At 39.3% G+C, this 18,923-nt stretch overlaps 2 long non-coding RNA genes and 1 pseudogene across 7 annotated transcripts in view; 1 reads left to right on the forward strand and 2 right to left on the reverse strand.

Annotated features, from left to right (window-relative positions):
* LOC111250220 (uncharacterized) overlaps nt 1–10,387 on the forward strand; it is a 33,984-nt gene extending 23,597 nt beyond the window's left edge. Inside the window, exons 4-5 of one of the 5 annotated variants that reach the window (XR_015326372.1) lie at nt 1,006–1,166; nt 6,197–10,387. This is a non-coding gene — a long non-coding RNA (uncharacterized LOC111250220). Of the gene's footprint in view, nt 1–1,005; nt 1,167–1,823; nt 4,833–6,196 lie in introns of those variants that run through there. The other 4 variants (XR_015326374.1, XR_015326373.1, XR_015326376.1 and 1 more) reach the window with 4 other exon arrangements.
* Nucleotides 7–1,034, reverse strand: LOC111250019 (glutathione S-transferase Mu 4 pseudogene; annotated as a pseudogene). Its single transcript, XR_002673166.2, has one exon. The product of XR_002673166.2 is annotated as a glutathione S-transferase Mu 4 pseudogene (transcript).
* Nucleotides 10,388–11,316: 929 nt separating the features above from the next.
* Nucleotides 11,317–18,561, reverse strand: LOC147756335 (uncharacterized). Its single transcript, XR_015326602.1, has 3 exons — nt 18,349–18,561; nt 12,802–12,910; nt 11,317–12,549 (listed from the first exon to the last, which is right to left on the reverse strand). It is a non-coding gene; the product is annotated as an uncharacterized LOC147756335 (long non-coding RNA).
* Nucleotides 18,562–18,923: the final 362 nt, after the last annotated feature.

Below are 18,923 nucleotides of genomic sequence, written 5' to 3' on the forward strand. Positions count from 1 at the left end.
TATATATAGGCTTCGTGTATAATGATTGACATACTAATTTGATGCAAGAGCAACTCTGACCCGCCCAACAGCCTTAGTTCATCATAGGCTTGATATGCAGCCGATTATGTCTTAGAACGTAGTAGATTAGAAGGGGCACACTTGATTTCGGGAACCATATGATGCCATAATATTGTTGAACGGCCACTTAATATAGCTGTCCGTCTTCATGTATGCTGATATTTGCGGAAGTGCCTCGAACCGGGTGATAAAATCTGTTAGATTCGTCACATTTTTGAATACTGATGAATTCCAGACATACATTTGAAAAAGAAGTTCGTAAGCAAGAAAGTCAACGTAAGTTAACTTTTCATTTAGGAACCATTTCCTTTCGCCGAGAAATGCCGAAATCTCTTGAAGCATATGTGCAAAGCGATCGATAAATCCGCCATTGAGAACTCCAAGGCAGTCCGCCTTTGAGCATGTACCCTCCTGAAGTCGCTCGAAACTTGGACTGTAACACAATTTCATGAAGGCTGTGCGTAAGTCAGCAATCTGTTGTTCAACGAGCTCACAGTGAGCTAGCTCAATCTCGGTTGTGCCAATTAGATTAAACTTACGTCCCAAGTATCTCATAATAGCATGACTCTGACTTAGTTTGACACTGCCATCGACTAGATACGGTAAGTTGGGAAACGCAAGATTTAACTTGTTATTTGCCTTCTCTAGGGCCCATTCTGATTTATCGAAATCAGAAGCGGCAATAGTAGTGTAACGCCGTTCTTCAAAATCAGCGCCAGCGTAAGCTAGCAACAAACGGATTGGCTGGGCCAGACCTCGAATGTCCCAATAGCCCAGCAGAATCTTAGATTTCGATGACGACATAATGCGAAATTTTATTTCGCGATATGGCTTCTAACTTGTTCTCCGAACGAATAACAGCTTGATCTAACACCAAAATTATTCCGCTCACAAAAATAGATTTTTCTTTGTTTTTTTTTTTAAATGTGACTGTATAAACAACAGATGCAAAACAACGATGATGATCGTCAGCAGAAGACACAGCGGCCGAACAAGCGCCAAAAAAGAGGGGCCTCCGCGCATGCGTCACGGAACAAATTTTACCGAACGTTACGATCTGATTACGAGCGAAGGAACGATGCGGAACATACGAAGTATCTATAAAGGTAGCGACAAATCTAAATCTAAAGAGTGATGTTACCAAATTTACCGGGATCGTCCGTATATTTAAAAATATATATTGTTCTCCGTCACCTTATCATTATTATGCCCTCCAGCATCGCCATTTCATATATTGCACTAAATATTTATACAATAATTGAATTTTTAAGAAAGTTAGCCAACCCGTTATTGCCACGTTTAGTCGCTGCATTCTACAAAATGACATGAAAAGTTACGTAAAATGCTTTTCCCCGATGCTTGAACCCCATATAGCCGGCCTTTAACGTAACGTAGTGAAACCGGGTTAATGCGGAGCGGGCATGTTGTGTATATTTAGATAAAGCTCACAGACGTGATTGGCTTGCCCTATATGTAGCATTAAACCGTAAATAAGTAAACGACCAATATCGATATATTGGGCTGTAGAAAGGGCACTGGCCGTTTTTCCAGCTAGATGGCGTGCAAGTCACATACCTTGAATCGTGTCATCGCTTCATTTACAAATAGAAATTCAGCAGTAGAACTGTTCGAGGACATTTGTTCAGACTTAGGATAAAATGACTTGAAAATGAATGGAATTTTATTATACTTTACAATTTTACTACGATCAAGGTGCATATGTTGCCCAGGCTCATACAAAATATGTTCTGTTTATGGTCAAGATACGTTATCGGAGAGATGGCTCAAAAATGGCTTCATCGTCAATGGAACGATCTGGAACAATCGTTATGAAAGATGCTCCCCGCAACGATCGAACAATTACTTAATTAATTAATTAATTAGAACAATTAATTAATGTATAGGAAATTATTGCAGAAGCTAAGTATAGGAACTAGATGAAACAGTTTCAAATCATCAGGAAAAAATGTTGCAACAAGAAGTTTGATGATGTTAATTAAAGTAATTTACTGTATCGTATCTGCGAAACTCTACAAAAATGCAACGAAATCCAGCCTTCGATTACAGCCGATGAAAAATAGATCACATACACATGTCCCGTAAAATCTGTGGCGAAGCTCATACTGACACTGGGGTTCGGTGGGAATTGAAAGGCATCGTGCATTATAGACTGCTGCCGTCTGGAAAAATGATTCATTCATGCCTCTATTGTCAAACCACTGGCAAGATTGCTACAAGCCACCTTCCACTATAAAAGTGCCAGACCACAGAAACAGTTAGCTAGTCAGCTTGGATCGAGAACTTTAACATTTGCTGTTAAACTATTCTCTGCTTCGATATCTGCAAACATCCCGTAGTGGTGTTCATTTAGTTTCAATAGAAGTATGCGAAATGATTTTTTGTCCGAAAACCTCAAAAGGTATCCAGTGATGAAATTCACGTAACACTATAAAATTGGCAGAAGGTCATTCATCAAAATAGCGCGTATTAGTTTACCGATATTGTTTGAAAATATAGAAGTATTTGCTTCAAATTTTATTTATAAACGGCTAATGGTTCTCTGGGAATCCGATAAGGGCAAGCTGTTTTTGTGGACGTCGCTTATTATTTGCCACTTGTATTGGTGTTCTCAATCCTGTCGCACATGCCCTTATACGAATGGTCCACTAAAGGGATGCTTCATATAAATAGGCACTTTGCCCTCATACAATTCAGTCGAGGTATCGCAGGCCTAAACTAATGTTTAGCTTTTAAATTTAACGATGCTAGCCTGCCGTGAAACTGTTATTCGCTATACATAGAATTCTCGTTGAGTTTTCAAATTATCCTAAAATGCTTTATGTTGATATAATGGCATAATTATAGTAAATGGCTTTGACGGCACTATCGCTTCACCCATTCGTCATACTTATATGCCTTTTTCCAAAGCAAGGTAGCGGATGTCAATTCAAAATGTACAGTAAAGCTTCTCTCATTATAGCCTAAAGCGCTATAAACCTAATGGTTTATTGCATAAACAGGACATTGTACATAACAGTGGCTCGTACGCTTCGAATAGTCCTTTAACGGAGACAGTCATATAGGGGGGAGGGGGGAGACGCGATTACGTGAGCCAAAATTTATTAAACACTACGAAAGGATAAGATAAGTGCTTTGCCAAGGATTCCTCTATCTCGTTGCAAAACGGGAAACCAATAAATGGTTAGTCATTCCTATCAAATTGCTCTTTGAGCAACTTTCTATATCCTTCATTTTTACATTGACAACGTTCAAGTGGTTCCTGTTGTCAGGCGTCATTAACAACGAGCGCGTCATTGTGTTTACAGCGGTGACGTGCACAAAATGTAAATAACGGATGAGGCACACTCTGTAGGACTAATCTACGACCTAAATGGGCCTTATTCTCACTAGGGTGTCTGGAAAGATTTAGATTGTTGGCCCTCCAAGTAGTGGTATCCTTGCAAACCTGTCTTTGGCAAATACCAGCACGGACCAGCCTAGAATATGTTTCACGCCGTATATTTCTAATTTTCTGCGGTTCTAACCTTTAAAGTACTGTAGCGCTCTATAACAGATTTTCTGGATATAAAATAATCACATAGACGTACTATAAACTAAAGGGAACTTAAAAAGATGCGGGTGGCCAGACGCAGCGAGATCGAGTCAACGTCAAGTCTAGGATAACAGAATTGTGCTTTTAGTTATATCCAATTGAGCCTGCCTATCATAGTCACGCACTAGACATCTGCTGCGTACACGCCCGTAAGACCTACCATGGTTCTGCCTGCGGAACAAGAGCTACTAATGAAACGGATATAAATACAAATTGACTTAGATGACATCAGTCGCTATGACATGTATCCAAGCTGGCATTAATCAGTGAGTGAAACATTCGAGGTAGACCATCTTGATTACTATTTACTATTCAGTCGCTTTTTCCCACAAAGATGACAGTCCTATAACATGTTTCGCAAGCGTGTGGAGCGTTCGAGATTGCATGGATGAGGTTAGGTTCGATTGGCAATGAATTTTGACGATAGAGTGATGAGTAGCTTTTACAAAGAGGAGAAAAGGATTTTAACAGTCAGCAAATAATGGATTGTGGATTCCTACAGTTCCCTTGCAGTGTATCAAGCGTTTGCTTGAGACACTTTCATACATAGAGTTTCATGTAAGTGCCAGATTAGAATAGCATTAATAATTCAGCATGCATGATTCCTTCATAAACTCAAATAGACGACAAACTGTCTGTTCTTGCTAGATTCAAACCAATGATAAGGTTCAGCCATGCAATATAAAGAGCCGTACCAGCCGGATGCAGCTGTTATTATCTGTCCATGGATGATGAAGTTGATTTTGGCAGTAAGCCTATTATGTTACTGTTTATTGGAATTACTTTTGCTGATAGCATAGTAACAAGCAAACTAATCATGTAGTTCCTATGTAGCAATACTTTTTCTGGTCCATCTTGCTTTAGTGTGCTGTAACTGTGGTGGTATCCTCCGAAACTTGGGACATGCATGATTCCATGGCAGATCAAGCGTCTCCTTTATCTTAGAACCGCTAGGCAATAGCCTATGGTTTGTTAGCTCTCAATCAGTAATTTTTATGTACACACAAACGCATTATGAGTAAATGATCTGCGGACACGGTATAAAACACAAGTTCGAATAGACACCGTCTGGATCTGTTACAATATTAATATAAGACAAGCATTGTTTATGTTTTATATGTACTTATTATTGAATTATTTATGTTTGGGAGAAATAGATGAATAGAAGAAAAAAGCATGTGCCATGTTATTCGTATTGCGTAGAAAACTGTCCTCATTCTCACATATGTAAAACCTTCTTTTCCAGTTAAAATTTTTGGTCTGCCTAGTTGTTTTATTGTTTACTGTTTATGGATTAGCCCACCTTATATAACCTAGTACTGTTGTTGATCCCACTGAAGGATTAATTTAGCAATTTAAGAGAAAAGGCGAAAGCACGTATGTATTATAGAAAAGGAAAACAGGTTTTAAAGTTTGTTGTTTGCTTAAGAAGAATCGACTGTTATAGTTCTTGATCTAATTCAGCATATGAGTTCGGACATCAACACGACACGAAGTGTTTTTGCTTTCTGCTCTCTACATATGTATACTATTTATTTTTTTACATTTGAAAAGCCATTGGATCTGACAGATGTTTCATACTAATTCATAGCTGCGTTTTATTAAGTCATGCAGCTTCAATGCTCAAAGACTAACTTGTGGATTCCGGCTACTAGAAGATCTCGCTAAAGATGGACAACTTTTAACGTTTCGAACAAACAGGTTACGGATGCGTTTTGTGAGGTACAATTAGTTCGTTTGTGTTAGTAAGTAGTCTTTTTCGAACATATGTCCCCCCTTCATTTTGTGTTTTCGCGGTGCAACGGCACGGCCGCGAAGCCTATTTCACTTCTATGTATGGTAACCCTTCTGGCTGCTCTTTCTTTTACTGTAAGTTCCTCCAGCAAGTTCAGAAACTCTCCTAACCACTGGCAAAGCACCCCCACCTACCCCCGAGGTACTAGTCAATGTTTTATTCTCTGATCTTAGAAAAGCGTACAGCTGGCGGCAACCAAGTAAGTACGCAAACAGTGCAGCGAGAGCAACCCGAACGGATATCCCTGCGCATAGATATTTATGTTAGGTGGTACTGCGATAAAGGCAAGAGGATGAAGTTGAAGCAAGCAAAAGTAGATTGGTAGGAATTTAGAGAGGTGAATTTAACCTGGTCGGTCCGAATCCTTCGATATGCTTTTCGCTCTGGTTACCTTGCTGTTATAGAGGACTATTGCGCGCGAGACAGACGCACGCCTGCTTGTTCACTTGACTACGCTGTGCGTTGGCAAAGGCTGTTTCAGTCAAAGCACGTCGGATGATTGGAGTACCTCTCTGCGCTCTTTGGCTTTCCGACTGTACACAGTGTTAGCGTCGCATGCTTGTAGCTCTAACAAAGCGTCTGCGTTCTGCCACAAGGTGATAACCATTCATTAGAAGTAGCTTCCCTCTTCCAAACAACAGGCACGCACGCGCACACTTAACCGACCGATCGACCGGCCAACTCATGCCCTCTTTTTCAGTCGCTTTACGCCTCACTTCTTTTTTCAGTAGCGTTCTCCTCATCTGTGTTACCTTCAGCATGTCGCTAATCGGACGTCGGCATATACCTACGTAGATGACGGTCGTAGTCGTGGTCATATTCGGCTTCATGGGTATCCTGCTGCTCTTGCTCGCGCTCAGTGTTCGTCGTTGCCGCTGTTTATCTACCGGGAACACGAGGACCTGCAAGTCGGGGGAGCTGGCACAGCCTTCAAGCTAAGCTTCAGGAGATACTAGAAAAAGCAACACCGTTCACTGCAGCGGCAAACACCGAAGAACAGAAAGATGCACACTGTATAGGGACGGAAAAGCGTTGTAAGATCTGGGCAAACCCGAGAAAGAAGACTGATTACAACAACGGTGACAAGAAAAATAATAACAACCCCAACAGAAAGATAGTGGGCGAGCAAGCAATCCTTTTTCGGGCCATGCCGTCACGTGGGTCGCTATCTATACATGTTGTCTTAGGTGGGTCATAATCGTTTGCCTGTCGCTGCTTCATTTCAAGCTGTTCACAATTAGCTTCGTTTTGTAAGCGTGATCCCCATGCTTGTTCGGTGTACTTTATTGGTTAGTAATGGTATTCATTCCGATACGCGAAGGAACGTAAACAGTATGCAACGGCGATTTTGGTGATTTTTTCGCCTAGACTGAGCTGTAAAGATAGCTGTTTTTAATGTAGCCATTTTGAAAATGCTTATAATAGCCACCAAGGCTTGATAAATTAGACGCCGACCAACATTCAGAAGTAACGTTAGCGGTCTCAGTTTTATATGGCCATTCGTAACGCCAAATATCTGGACAGTCATGCAAGGATTCTAACGAGTTTGATTTTGGAAAAATCTCATACTAAAAATGATTTAGGAAATAATTCTATCACTCTACTCAGACAAATCACAAAGTACACAAATATGTATGTTTTGAAAGTGTATGATGCTAATATTTGTTTTGTCTATGTTTGTCTATTTCGATATTTATTAAACAAATCCCTTGGTGCACTATACTTTAAATTCAAACGACGGTTTTGTGAAGCGGAAGCTGGGTGAGTCTTTCTTGCTTTGTAGGTTACCTCTGTTTGAATTCCTCCCAAATTAACTGGTAAGGTCTCTTAGTTCGACTCGTTGAGAAGGTAGGCATCATGCACAAAAGACTGTGTTCTTCAATGTGGGCCTATGCACCTGGATCTGCGCGAATTGAATTACAAAATAGAACGAAGAGTGCGCATTGTAAATGTCTCCCTGGGGCCCGTTTGCTCACCCACAAGCAATAGTTATCAGAGATCTTACTCTTTGTTTGTTCCAAACTATTTAGAAAAAGTCTTACAGTTATGCTAGCAAGGGGTTAGTCGTTCGATTGAGCGAGGCAGAACGGGCTGCTTGCTAAAACACGAACACCGACTTTCAAAATTAGTCCGTCCGTTTCTGGCTTTCCGATACAGGTCAGTTAACAAAAAGGTTAACCGTCGACATTACATTAAAGCAGAGGAAACATGCAGGTTTTGGCAAGCTTCCTCGATAATTGCCAGCTGCTGCTCACTTAACAAGTATGTAAATTTCTTGTATCTTGGATAAACATCGAAAGTTACATTTAAGCGCTGATATCGGAAAATTGAGGGCAATAACTGACGTACCGACTTCATGTCACGCAACGTTGCATCCATATCTAGACGTACATTGACATATGCTAATTCCAGTTTCTCAGAGCTCTTCCTTGCGCTTGTACTCTGTCATCTAGAAATGGCTAGCGCGATGCCATTTTGTTACAAGCATGTTCAGCCTCCAAAATAGGGCAAAACTCGATCATCAAGGATTTATTTTTGGGTCACCAGTTTTGTTTATCCTAATAAGGTTACTATGTAAATTTCTAAACCAAATAATTTAGAATGATGGCAATCCCTGGCAGGCATCTTTTGAACGAGTTCGATTTGAACGACACTTATATTATTAATTACAACCTTCTGAGCAGTGAAACACCGCTGATAAAAACCAGCAATAAACTTAGCTGTTAAGCAGGCTGTCAACGAAAAAAAAAAAAGACAATACAGACTTTTCGATCAAGCTGACTGAACATTTACAACAATATGACGTGGTAGAAAACATAACAATAGTTCGAACATCGTCAATTTAATAAAAGGAGCTCCGTAAGGATAGTGGCTTCTCTGTGTACGTAACGGGATGCATCATGTAGCATACCGGTCATAAAAAAAAAAACAATAAGTAGGGGTTTTGGTAAACAGCAATCTGCTGGCAAACATTTCAACATGAAGTCCGTCTACTGTTTTGATTATTTCAGAATAGCAGCCAAAGAGTAGGCATATGTAGACATTGCGCCTTTTAAAACCGAATCTAGTTATCTATTTGATTCTGTAATTTAATCGGTGTCTTTGCAACTGAAAATTTTCGATAAAGTTATCACAGAATTTATCTTTACGGAAGTCAACTCGTAGTCAATAAGCTTTGTCCTGTCGTCAACGGATGAACGAAGTTGCCAATTTTAGTTTCCTTAACAAAAAAAATGTTTATCCCGATCTTTTGATCGGTTTTGATTGATTTGGCCCGATTTGATGATTGGAGGAATTGCGAACGAGCGACAGGAAACGGTTGGGGTCGTTATGGGCTACTACGGTATACCGCTGACGTCTAATATAATGCCAATACAGACGAGGCCTCTATCACGGAAGCCTCGTCGTGGCGTATAGATCTAATTCTAGCCCATGAGCCACATTCAAGGATACGCTTACTAACACCATGTTCAGTCAGCCGCAGTAAAGCTTAGATCAAGCTCATTAGGAACGATGATCTTTCCATATATCGCGAATCGCTATTATATCCAGAGGGCGTAGCAACATAAAAGCTATAAAGAAGTTAATCCTAAGATATTTGCGGTCCTGTCATGATTTAGATCTCGGGTAAAAGGACCTAATTTTGATTATATTATAATATTATACGGTGTAGTAGTATGGCTGCTTTGACTACGGGTACCTACAACAGCGCGCCGCGATGTAATGGGCACGCAACTAGACGAACTTAACTACTGTATTTTATGCAATATTTAACTGTCGAAGAAAATGAATTTTACCAAAAGCTGCTCATCATCCCAAGTAAACTAAAACAGATAGAAACGGACTTCACCTATCATTAGACGTCTGAGCTCCACTGCAATGTAGCGCGCGGTTTTTCGTAAAGATGATTCGATTACTATAATTTAGGTCTAACAAGAGACTAACCTAGGTCTAACAAGAGATTTTCAACATCGGTTCTTTAGGAAACGCCGCGTAGAACTGGCCTAGAGTTTCAGATTTGTCAAGGGTGCTGGGATCGATTCTGAAGCGTGGCAGTGAGCGAGTGTCCGGGTATTTAGACAAAGACTGTTTAGACTGATGTGTCCCCGGAGAGGCATTCAGAAGCACGGAAATTACGAGGACATTAACATCCCTTTCAGAGAGACCGAATTTATGGCGAGGTAGCAGTACCAAGTGATTATAGTTGTCGAGGCTGAAATTAGCAGACTAACACTGATATAGTGATAGTACGGACAAATGGCGATTTAAGCCCATCGCTTACAAACGTCTTACTGGTCACCTTTCTTAGCTTTTCATGTCAATTGTGGAGTGTGAAAAAGGCTTCAGTGTTGTCAGCTACTTTTGTGTGCTCGATATCTTAATAATTTCAATAAAGTTTAATCATTTTATTTATATATTATATATTTACAAATTTAATAAGCAAATGTACTATTTCGTAGTCCATAAGCAATTAATGGGAACGTGTATACTAGCTTTTTATCGTTTTCTAAAAGTAACAATAATGATTACACCAATAATAAAGTGAGATATAGAGTGATATAAAGTAGAGATTTAGGGTAGTGCAGCAGTTTCTATTGAATGGCAAACACAAATTATACAGTTTTAAATATGCAAACAATGATATAGCGCTTAACGCTTATCTGGTCTGATTGTGACATATGCTAGTCATCGTGTCTCTGCTGTTCTATGGGCCAATAGCATCGCTATCAGTATTTGTATGATACTAGATAAAAACTTCACAATAAATCATGACAGCCAGAAATTTAGGAGATCATAGCGTCGTGGTCGTCACAGAAGGAAGCATGAAACACTTCGGTAATAACGGCTGTGTCCTGCTTTGCAGACGTTACAAATATTGGGAAAAGTATGTATGCAATATAAAGAGTGCAGCTTAAAAGGTTAACTCGAACGAATAGGGATGATCTTTTTGTGCAGGTACGCAAATTTGATTTGTCTGTAAGCTATCAGTCATTTTGATCTGGTATTGTATTAGGCATCCTGAAATTTCAGTGGATGGATAATTTCAGAATCCGAATCTTTTTCGTATTTTAAAATCATATTTCCTTAAGCGTAGTTGGCATAAGTGGGTTGTCTGTCTAATAATTTATAATATCTATATATAATATTATTAAATAACTAATAAAAAATATAATATATATTTATAATAAACAATAGGTTAAGAAGCACGTGGCCTGACTGAGGCGATTTCCAGTCCGCCGTTCTGTACACCGAACGGTATAATTCAGCTAGCATGGTGATCTCAGTCCCTCAACCAGAAACCTGACTACTAACGCAAGAAAAAGAAATCGAAGCATACATCTAGCGTTATTGTTGCCATCCCTAATTTTTTCACATGAATAGCCTCCATCGATAGTTTTTTTTTCGAAAAAAAAAAAAAAAAAAGATACTCAAGCGGGACTGATTAAACAAGCATAAAAACAGAATGTAAGCATTTTTAATAATAGAAAAATTTTATAGTCAATGTTCATATTTTGTTAAAATCTGCCAAAAAAATGCCACATACAAACATACATAATAATTACTTTATTTATTTATTACGGGAGCCACACCGCTAATTACTTCAGTACTCTCCAGTGCTCATAAATGAGATCTAATCAAAAGCAAATAATTGTTTTTAAACTAGTCTAACTTAAGAGATTGCCTATTGAAATACAGAATTTCTACAAGTTGCATGCACTAGCCTGGTCTGACGACATAATAGACATATTGCTAAGTTGGAAAAAGTCACATTCATGTTTTGAGGATCTATGAACTGATTCGTTGCCGTTACGTAGTAACTGTCTGATTAATAATAATTAGTCATAAATAATTTATTCTTATTATTTATTTTTACAATAAGATAAATTAGTCATTATAGATCTATATATGTTTCAAAAGCATAGAAACTAGTTACCTCTCTGTCACATTACTCCCTTCATTCGATTAGCCCGTTTTTGCAACATATTATATTTCACAGCTCGGATTTTAATTTACGCTGTTTAGCGTCCCATACAGTATAATCTTTTTTCGTCCTAAACTTTGCCCTTGCTTCGGTTGCGGTAGCGTTCAATTTCTTTTTGGAGATAAAACAGCAAAACTTCTTGGTGGTTGTTCGAAAGCATGGGCTTAAATGTAAAGACAGCCAGCGTCGTTATATGTGCCGCCACAGGCCAAGCTGGATCAATAGAAGAAGGCCGAGTTTCTCCTTCTGCTTTAGTACGAAAACTTAAGTAGATAGTTGTTTGTACCACATCGTATCCCAGGTTAGATATGAATTGTAAAAGTTTCCTAGAACATGTGAAATGTCCATTATAGAAGACAATAAGTAGGCAGTATTGTTGCCGACACTATGGACAGCTGAAGACGGAATTCGAAAACGCCAAATCAGTATTTCAAACCCGTTACATCATACCCTGTGTTATTCGAGGATTCCGCTAGTTACATACGACACCTGTTCAGATTAGCAGACGAAAGGGTTCGGGTCCGAGCAGGGAGTCAAAGTAAACAAATTTGAATGTGCCCTCCGATGAAAGGCCCTTGCCGATATATGAGAATACGTTTTCAAATAAATGTATTTCTATTCTGCCAGCAACAAATGCGAAAACAAGACAACGATAGGCGGCAGTAGAAAATAGCGCATAAGTCGAAATGGGGACAACAGGCTGATGCTGATGCATGTGTGGCGCGTTCGAGGACGAACGAAACACTTCGTTTGATTCGCGTACATTCTGCTGATTAGTGTCTCGCTGTGAGGTCCGATAAACACGCCGATCGAGCCCCTGAAGTACACATTTGTGTCCGCACCTACAAACGTATTGACGCCTTCGTTGCCGAGCTAAGCTGGGCTCCATCCATAATGCTCCAAGTTATAATAAAAACTAAATCTTGTGCTTCTTTGAAATGGCCCCACTCTTATCGCTGCCGTAAGGGCAGAACGAGCTGATCTTTCCTAATTTCGGTGACATGCTTCTCCGTTGCAGTATCTCATAATTAGCTACGTTCGAGCGAGCCGTTTGCCAGTTTGGTCGACATACGAAAAACAACTGATGACGTTGCACCACTGCAATCAAAGACAAATTAAATGTTTTGTCCATTATTGAATCTATTGAGAAGCGTCCTAATAAGTCTCATGGGAGTGGTATTTCATGCAACTGCGCGTAGTTTGATAATCTCAAAAACTTGGAGATAAGCTAATATAACAAGGAATCGTTACTAACGGGAAGTTTAAAACGTTCTTCCAACTAGTTATTTGTTTATTGTCATTAAAATCTTGTTGGTTACCAATAGTAAAATGTGCATGTATCCCGCGCACCTCACAATTCGAGATAGATAAGCTTTTCAGATGACGACAGAGCTGTCCAGGCAGAGCACTTCCCCCAACGGTGCTACGGAGCGTCGATTCATGATTTTATAACCCAGAACTGAAAGTCATAATAAAAATGGGCAGATATTTTTTCTAGCGAAGTACATGGTCGTGGGAGCCCATATGTGCGTAGAGAGGAGTTCAGTGTCTCGTCTGACATCAATTTCAAGCCAGTTAATTGCCATTAGTAACTAGTACTATTGAGCGAAATTATCATGTTTTTACCATTTTACCAATTTACCATGCTTACTTTTAACTTTAAAACTAATGTACTTAAAAACTTCTCATTATGGCTAGAGACGTAGCAGTATTTGCGTAAAGCTGGCAACTTGCCTTCTCATTTGTAGAAGGCGATCATTTATTATGTATCCAATAGAATCGACTGTGGTGTCTACAGCACAACCACTGCTCAAGAGACTGACCGCGAACTTATAGCACGAATATATCAACGAAAAAAGAAACGGAAAAAGCTTGACGCATATTTACGAAAATATTGATTACTTTTTGAAGTTATTCTCGTGATTGCGTCTACCAAATAAGCGTTAGCTGATGCGGCCACCTGATTGAATGTTGCTATGTTTTCACCTGTTGTAACATAATATTTCAGGTTCATTAAGGGACAGAACGGTGCTCAACACCACAATCGCCGCCTCACAAAAATGAGCGGGTATTTTTTTAAGGATAGGCTTTATTTTCGCTGAAAATATTTTCACATTCGATATCTTTGAAGACATTTTTATAATTTTGTTTGCCTTTATCAAACTTGTGTTACAATTGGCAATTGTCTGTCATAAGTGCATCCGGTGTCAGGATTTCTAGCACTGATGTAATATCTGATAACTGTAACTAAAAGGCTACTTCTCGAACTCTAAGAAATGACCTGATAGTATTAGTACCCTACAGCTTCTACGACTGAAACTTCATCGACGCGTTGCTAAGCCCATCGGCGTTTAGCGGGTATCCGATGAAAAAGCAGAGTGTCCGAATGTAATATTTATTGTGCGCTATTAAGTATTATCTTACCGAGTAATTTCGCTTCAAGCATGGAGAATCGAGTGGGGCCGATTGAAAGTCTTTGTTGTTTGACTTATTACTTACTTACTTATTAGTTACCTGTATTTACTTTTAATCCACTCACTGGCATGGGTCTTTAACGGGGAGAATTTCTTTTTGATGACGCATCTTATCGTGCACGTCAAATCTCTTTTTTGCACACCCCGACTTATAATAGTAAAATAATATATCAGCATCCCCCAGTATCGTCAAGGAAATGCCTTTTTTACTCAGCCCTGTCACCCCTAGAGGATTCCGATCACCCTGCATTATACATGTGGCTCTAATATCAAAACGGTAAATGTCAAAAGATGAGTCTGCGACTATAGAACCTCTTCACGATAAAACCTGTTCAGATTTAGAATTTTGTTTGCTAATAATTTAGCGAAATTACCCAGGTTCGTGTGTTACAATTGATAAGCCGGATCCAGACTGTCTGCCTATGTAGGTAGATGTGCACAAAGGGATCCTGATCGCAGCCTTTTGCTAAATATAAACATTCCCAAGCTGTCGCGTCCACGAATATGCTGTTAAGACGTACACTGTGCCCGATAGAAAAAATGAAACCACCCTTTTTATCTTGTCGTCGTGCTGGCGCCAGAAGAATCACGCATTCATTGCTCGTGAGGAAATCAAGTGGAACAGGGGTGGCGAAAAGCGGTACAGTTGAGCGTATAATATAAAGAACAAATACAGAACCCCAACATTATTTTTTGTTATCTTTCTGGGGTCTCACCGTTTAGGGTGATGGGTTACGAAGTTATTAGCCACAGACTGCTGTAGTTCTCGTTCGCCAATAATTATGACGGTTCTATTTTCGATGTATGGAATTAATTATATTACTGATATAAAAATCACGTAACTATATTATGAATTGAATAATAGGAGGGGTTAACATACGACCCGTACGGATATAATCCACCATCAATCGTAATAGCACTATCAAGCAAAGTAAGCCACCTATGTAATAAGTACATGTAGCGTTATCATATAGCCAGGCGTATGTCTTCAATCCAGTGACTAGTAATTGTTGTTCTACTTTATACTGATAAGTGAGAGATTATTGCTATAGTGCCATAATAAGTGGCAGCAGAAATAGTAGACAGCTTGTTAAGGCGATGTGCTGGCTACAACTTCTGTTCAAAGTAGAGATAGCAGAAACTTCAAAGTATCAACTTTCTTTTATGCTCGATTAATATTTAAAAAAAAACTTCTCAGTTTTAAAAAATATCACGAAGCTTCGCTTTTTCGCGCAGAGTTTAGGCTGTGTTGAAATAAACTAACCACTTTTTATGACAGATCCTATAGAAATAACAATACCTCACATCAAAACAGAGCTTAAACTTAATAGTTTTTCCGCAGCGATGCACATTTTGTTTAAGTTCTTAAGGCCCGTTAGAAGAACCCTATACCAAAATGTATTATTAGAGTTATAGCACCCGTCCAATGCCCATCCAACGAGGACCCTTTTTTCCGCATTAATATTAATTTCGCCTTAAGGTTTATCGCAGCTTTCGAAGCTTTATTAAGCAGTTGCCCTCGTGACAATTTACCTTGCAGTACAACAGCAATGATGAACGCAAGGGACTTCTACGCTGTTGAGGGCCGTTGCACCATTAACAACAACAATAGTGTCGTTTCATGTGCCTTCCGCTAGCTCGTTCTCTCCTTCTTCCTTCGTTTGTTTATTGGTTATTGCGTCACAGCAGCCTCCGGACGTTTGTGTTCACGCATACTGAGTGCGTGAATAAACCTGGGACTAATTCAGGACACAACAATAGACTCGTCCTCGAGCAAGTGAGTCAAAGGACGCGCGGTACACGCTTGAATCTTTTTTACCCTGGCAATCATGTACTCCAGTGTATAGCTAAATTATTTCTTGCGATAAAGTTGACCAGGACACAATCACAGTTTGTACAGGTTCGTCCTAGGAGAATGACAAGCATGAACAAACAGCTTTGTTTCCCAGTCATATTAGGCTGAGCTGTGTGCGTATCCACGCAGGTCTGCCAGCGAATCGAGCAGCTAAATGGTAGCCACTATTATCGAATTCCAATGGAAAAGTTGTTGGTCATAAAGATGACTTCACGCGTAAGCTCAGTAGTAAACTCGTACCTATTTTATGGCATTAACGGTTGGAACAAACACGGTTGCCCATACAAATTGGCAATTTTCTTTGGAGTTCCATGATCCGAAACATCATTGAAGAAAGCTCTACGTATACGAATATAATATCAGTGCTACTAAAAACGTCCATTAAGGAGGATTGGTTACTTTTTATAAAAATCTTCAAATAGGTGTAATAAACTCTCTAGTATAAAATGTTCGTACGATGCTTGACCTGTGTATGTAAGGATTCACTCCGTGGCAACGATTCTTGGAATACAATGAAAATAAATATGCTGCATAGTTTGACTGGACAAGACATCCACAGAAGGGCGTGCTATCTCCTCTGTGTTACAATAGTCATAAGTAGTATTGATTTAAAATAGATGATAACTCGTTCTCTACGTACGTCATACATAATTCTAAGCTGTTTGTAGATTTTGACGAAGCGACCTCTGGATTCATTCAAGCAGAGGCTTGGATGATTGATTCGATATCTAGCTTCGTATAGATTTTGTACATGATTATGGGGTGTACATGAAGGTCAAATGACTTATGTTTAAGGTGCATACACATAACTATTGTATGCTATAGTTCAACCTAGTTTTAGACCTTTCAGAAACGTACAAAGAAGATAGTTCTGAACGCGCCTACTCTTACTTCGTCCTATACTCGACCTTTCAGAGAAGCGAAAAAAGGAATGTAGCCAATTGGAGTTGAATGGACTACGGAACAATTTGCATGATTTAGGTAATACTAGGCTCTCGTTTTCGTAATCGTCTTAAAGTTGAAGCAATACCTCGTTCACTTTGCCGGATGTACGCGCAGTTTATGCCTTAAGGTTCTTACTCACATAGAGTTTAATCGAGAATCGGCTTATAAATAAGGCCCGACAATCAGCAGCAGTTCAAAGGTCTCCAGGAACGATACAACCCGGATTACTTTATTTGAACGTTAACTTCACTGAAATGTTGTTGTAATTAGAATAGTGCTGTACTTACATAAAAGAAAATTAACTAGATTTATTTTGGAGCGAACAAAATAAGAAGGACCCGGATTAAGTTACTAAACCCGTTCTCTGATGAGCCTAAAATTTCATTTAAAGCGTCCTCACATCCAAAATATGTAGTATAATTGGCTGTTCTACATAACATTAGATGGAACAGTGTTCAAATCATTGTTTGCATCAAAACAATTTTAAATGTAATACGCTTTAGCTGATATGGAGCAGATCTAGAGCTTACGTAAATAATCTCAGTGAAATTCTGATTAAAAGTACATTTAATATTCATTCAATACCGTAATACTACAGCCATTTAAAAACAAAGCCAATCCACAGCTCTGCAAAAGATCTAATTTAGGTGCTAAGCCATCTTGCTTGGGACGGCATTTTCTCATTTATACATCAAATTTCGCTACTGGCCCGTCTTCTAAACAACCGAACGGTTTTAGCACGAGTGTTGATATTCCAGGACACCTGGTACCTTAGCGCAGCTCGGTTTCCATAAGCCACCCTTCCCTATATTTTTCGTGTGGCAAGCGGAGATGGCGTCCTAATATATCTGAACATTGAAAATGATGATGTCTTTCAGCATTTAACAACACCGCAAAAAGCAAGACTTGTTTTTAACAATTAAAATTCGTTAGACAATCTGTGTTAATTTCAGGGAACAATGCGGGCAATTGTTAAGAGGCAGATGAAGTAAATACCAATTTGCCTTTATCTAAATAAATAATAATAACAACAAAGCATAACTTAATAGGCTCATACGTCTAGATAACATGCCATTTGAAAGCTAGCAAACATTAACATGGTTTGGTGGTAAATCGAGCCGGCCTATTGTCTTATACGCTTCGATGTTCTTGATCTATTCCTTCAGTCAAAATAGTAGATGTTTAAATGCTGATATTTGGTGTTGAGAAAATGGCTCTTGACTCTTTTCTTTCCTTTTCTTTTTAGTCATTCTGTTAAGATTCATATAGTAGAAAGACAGAAAAAAAGGAGATAGTTTAGTTAGGAAGATAATCATTTTATTGACTAAAGAAGCTGTTCTATTCAAGTAGATTAGCTTGACTATTTGATTACGTATAAAATATACTTGCGATCGGTTTGTGTGCTGTCTGAAACGACTAGTTTGAGTTAAACAGAGGATTAGGTAGCCATTTCATATGGCAGTGTAACCGGGGTCAATGGAAAGTCAACTGATCCAAAATCAAGAAATTCTTAGCTAAAGGCAGAAAGTGGTCAGTGCGAAAAAAAAGTTCATATTAGCTGTAGGGAAAGATTTTTTTTACCAAAACGATTATTCAGGGAAAATCAACTTCAAAACTTCTAACCGTTCAGGCTGTAAGTTGAGTGGCGGCTAGTTCTGCCCGATTGTCGTAGGTTTCACTCACAGCCTGCATTGACTGCAGGAAAAATTACTTTTTAAGGCTTGAATATTTATCAAGATGATCATGTCGGAAGTGCTGGAGAGGCAGTTTGTGGTCTAAACAACCTTTCACAGTGGCAGAGTAGATGCGACAGTAGAACAAGAGGAAAAAACGTAGTTGGACTAATAAGTTGGATAGCCATGAAAAAGAAACAGTGAGGGTCTAGGTTGAAGGCAGCAACGATGACATAGAACGAGATTAAAGCATGGTCTTAGAAGACGGAAGTCGCTGCCGAGTCACGCTCAACATAAATGACTAGGGTCGACGTCGTCTGCACCACACAGTAGAGTTGCGGGGAAAACAAGAAGGCAACAAACGCAGGGGGAAGCTGGAAAAGAAGGTCAAATAACCAACTCATGAATCAAGTAGGTTCAACGGAGCGAACAACGTACACAGGCAGCCGCAACGCCGGAAAAGGGCTACGAATTGGACACAGCAAGGAAAAGAAGACTAAATCAGCGTATATTAAAGCTAATAGA

Source organism: Varroa destructor, unplaced genomic scaffold, assembly GCF_002443255.2.
Source record: "Varroa destructor unplaced genomic scaffold, Vdes_3.0 BEIS01000004.1, whole genome shotgun sequence".
Classification (NCBI taxonomy): Eukaryota; Metazoa; Arthropoda; class Arachnida; order Mesostigmata; family Varroidae; genus Varroa; species Varroa destructor.